This window comes from Neophocaena asiaeorientalis, unplaced genomic scaffold, assembly GCF_003031525.2.
Source record: "Neophocaena asiaeorientalis asiaeorientalis breed wild unplaced genomic scaffold, Neophocaena_asiaeorientalis_V1.1 scaffold493, whole genome shotgun sequence".
In the NCBI taxonomy this organism is placed as follows: Eukaryota; Metazoa; Chordata; class Mammalia; order Artiodactyla; family Phocoenidae; genus Neophocaena; species Neophocaena asiaeorientalis.
Genome location: NW_020172669.1, coordinates 698,978 through 703,362, shown reverse-complemented (window position 1 = coordinate 703,362; position 4,385 = coordinate 698,978).

Sequence of the window (4,385 nt, the reverse complement as noted above, 5' to 3'; positions counted from 1 at the left end):
CCACTGATAATAAAAACTTATAGAATAAAACCCCTTTCTCTAGGAAGAAGTCGCTTCTTTCTAGAATGTCTGAGTTGACAAGCAGAATGTAAGCTGGGGATCGGCACCTATGTGACCTCTTGGGCCAGGCACTCTTAGGCAGAGAACAAGCCTGCACAACTTTGTAATGGATCAGATTCCCACAAAGGCTCGCTTACCCACAAAATACAGCCATATTTTTTATTTTGGTATCTTGGCACACTCAGTTCTCTCTGCCAAGAATGACCTTTCTCCTCTTCTCAACCTTAAGCTTCTATTTATTAATCAAGCCTCTGCTCAAGTATCCTCTCCTTTGTGAAGACTCCCTGATCTCCAGGCAGCTAAACAGCTTCTTATTCCTTTGGAGTCCCACGGTGCTGTGCTTAGACTTCTACTCTAGCAATTTTACACTGTTTTTGATCAAAGTTCCGTCTGCCTTGCTGGATCTCAAGCTCCTCAAGGAAAGGTGCCATGGCTAACACAACCTTGTATCTTATCCTGGCCCCCCAATCTCACTCCCCCAATCTCACCACTACTTGAACCACACAGGGCCTGGCACACTGTAGGCACTCAGCATATAAGGAACGTTGAACAAATATGGAACAAAGTGAGGAATACTTGGTGCCAAGTAATAGGATACAGAAAAAGGAGAATTCCAAAATAAGAATCCAGTTTCCCAAAGCACCGAGCTGATCTCCCTGTGCTATGTGGCTGTCTCCCACTAGCTATCTATTTTACATTTGGTAGTATATATAAGTCCATGCCACTCTCTCACTTCGTCCCAGCTTACCCTTCCCCCTCCCCGTGTCCTCAAGTCCAGGTGGGTTAGGGAGGGTGGGAGGGACATGCAAGAGAGAGGAGATATGGGGATATATGTATATGTATAGCTGATTCACTTTGTTATATAAAGAAAAACTAACACACCATTGTAAAGCAATCATACTCCAATAAAGATGTTAAAAAAAAAAAGAATCCAGTTTCCCAATAGAGCCTTGAAAAATCTCTGATGCATCAAGCTGATTCCTCTGCTGGCTGATGAAGTCAAATTCTCACAAGCCACAGAAGTGGCCATTTCAGTCAGCACTGAACAATTTCTTCAGTTTGGCTTTTGGGCAAGCTCTCTGCTTCTACCTATAGCACTATTTCGTGACATTCAGAGCCTAATTGCCATATTCCCTCTTGGCCCATAGTTAATGAACACATTTCCTTCCCTAATAGTGGAGCCACTCTGCAGGCCTTATAATGGTTGGGAATGTTTCACGGTGGTGCTTTCTGGAGATAGCTTCTGGAGGTCACCTTGAGGATGACCTCGTTTCCTGCCATATTCTAAACTCATTGCTGTGGAGGTAGAATCAGTCCTGAGGAGCTCAAGATCTCTGGAAGGCTGGACATGGAAGAAACATAACTGGCCTCCCTGGTCTCCAGCCCCTTCTTTCCAGGTCCATTGTCCATTCACAGTTAACAAATGGATATAGGGATAACAACTCTACCTACTCATGATGGTCAAGTTAGCTTTTCCAGTATGTTAATCCCTTCCTTCACCTGCTGTTCTATTGACATGAGAAACCCCAAATCACCAGGTGGCAGCCATAGCTTTAAGTTTATTAGGAATCTTACAGTGTCCCCTGGTAGATGTAGCCACCTTCTAGAAACCAGGCCACCTAGAACCATAGAACTTAAAGTTTTCAAGTGGGTCATTGGAAATGATGGTGAGTGGGGCCACTCCTTCTTCCACCCATTTCCCCCATATCTATGTAGTCTACCTGTTGGAGATGGAGCACCATATAATGACGATTCGTTCAAGACATAGACTGCTTCATTAAAGGACAGAATCTCCAAATCATAGGCATCATATCTAAGATGTTGCCTTATCTGAGCCTTCAAGAGACTATGCTAGTACTCTTTTAGGCTGGCAGCTTCTGGGTAATGTGACATATGATAGAACCAGTGGATTGCATAGTGACACACCCATTGTCATTCCTCCTTTGCCATGAAGTGAATTCGTTAATGCAAAGTAGTAATATGCAGGACCTCATGTTGGAAAATCAGACTTTCTCTGAGAACTCAAACAGTAGAGTTGTCTGATGCACTGCAGGCAAGAAAGGTAAGTCCTTACTCAGGATAAAATTAAATCTACAGGGCAGGATGGAATCAACTTGCCACTAAATGTCTGGTTTGTCTCTTCAAGGGCAAGTACCATATTGAAGTTTTAGCATTGGCCTCTGGTACTGAAAGATCAGAAAGATACTCAAGATACCAAGTGGTAGTAGCTAATAAGTCTTGGTAAGAGAGAGCCCATATTGTTGGTCCAATATGTAGTTTCTATCTCTGATATCATGATTACTCCATTCATAGGTGCATTGTGCAAGTGCTGGTATTCCAAAAACAGAGGCTGGCTGACATCTACTGAGAAAGTCATTCTGTTGACTTGTTTAATGCTTCTTTTTCAGTAGATGTTCTCTCATGAGCCTTACTGTGAGACATAGAGATCCTCACACTGTGTGCACGCCTTTAGGTCCATCCACATGCCTCTCCTTTTGCCTTGACCTTCCAAACTTGCTTCTCCCAACAACTTGACCAACCAGTCAAACTATTCACCATTGCCCAGAAGTCCATATATATGCTTATTTATGTCTCCACCCAAAGTGGATGATTGATCAGCTCTGCAACTTGAAGCATTTTTCCTTACTACTGTATTTCAGAGTTGCCTCAGACTGGGCCTGTAGTGCAGCTGTCATTCATTATTTGTTCACATCAACACAGGAACCAGACTCAGGCTTTTTCCTCCTCTGTCAACCAGTCATAGAGAAGGCCTTATGAGGCCACAGATGTGAGCTGAAAGAGAGGCCTTATTGCAACAACAGGGACTGGGGCACTGGTTCAAGTAACTTACTCATTCCCTCTGGACATACTCAGATCTAATTCCAAATACACTACTTCTATCATACCATGGATTGCTGCTGTGACGGCCCAATCTTATGGGTCTGACAGAACCCGGTTCACGAGGGAAGTTCTGGTTGCATAGTCGATTCATGTCCCACGGACAGACACTCATTCATTCTCTACCAGAACCAAATAGCAAATATGCAGTTTCTTTCTAAATGGTATATATTTCTCTGTGGTAGACAGGGTGGACTTACTTCAGAACCCTAGGGGTTTGTGCTTCACCTTTACTGTTCAGGTTCACCAGAGACTCTATATGGCATCTTCATCTACCACAAATATCTCTAGCACCATGGAATCTGCCAGAAGGTTTATCCCAAGAGACAGTGCCACTTGTACTATAGCCAGACCTTCCTCAATGCCTTTTCTTGCTTTTAGTCCCACTTAACATGTCAAAGTCATCTCATAGATGGGTCAGGCCAGTATTCCCAATTACAGTATATGTAGTCTCCAAAATCCAAACAGACCTACCAAGCACTGTGGTACCTTCTCAGTAGTAAGAGATGCAAGGTACAATAACATGTCCTTTTCAAGGAAGAGGCATGCCTGCGTGGTCCAGATAACTTGATCCTTTAAAAATTCACCAAAATGACAAGTCCCTGTGTCCTTATGAGATTTATCTACCACCCTCTGGAGTTTATGAATCCAAAATATTTGCTACTTCCTCTTTATCAGAGCCAAGTAAATTGATATTATCAATATAGTGGACTAGCATGAGATCCTACAGAATTTCCAGACTATCAAATTCTTTTGGGAATATTCTGACAAAGAGCAGGAGAGTTAAAATAGACCTGCACGAAGACCATTAATATAGGCCACTATCTATCCAGGTGAATGTGAATAACTTCTCATCCTTCTTTCTGATGAATATTCAAACAAATCCTTTAGCTATATCAAAGTCACATACCAAATACCAGAGGATATATTAATGATCCATTACAGTAAGAACACCATATCTAGTACAGAAGCACTACTAGGGGCTATTTTGTGTTAAGTTTATGTTAGTTTATCCTCATCTGCCAAGATCCATATGATTTTTGCAGGGTGAATTATATGGGATCATAATATGGATTACCACTCCTGCAGGGTTTTGTGTGGACATAGCTTTTCAAATAAGTTGAGTAAATACCTAGGAGCATGATTGCTGGGTCATATGGTGAGATTTTGTTTAGTTTTGTAAGAAACTGCCAAATGTCTTCAAAAGAGGCTGTATCATTTTTCATTCTCATACTTAATGAATGAGAGTTCCTTATATGTGGAACCTAAAAAGGAAAAATTCAGAGAAATTGAGAATAGAGTGGTGGTTACCAGGGGTTGGGAGTGGGGGAAACAAGGAGATATTGCTCAAAGGGTACAGACTCCCAGTTATAAGATTAACAACGTAGTGACTATAGCTAATAATACTGTATCATATATATCATATA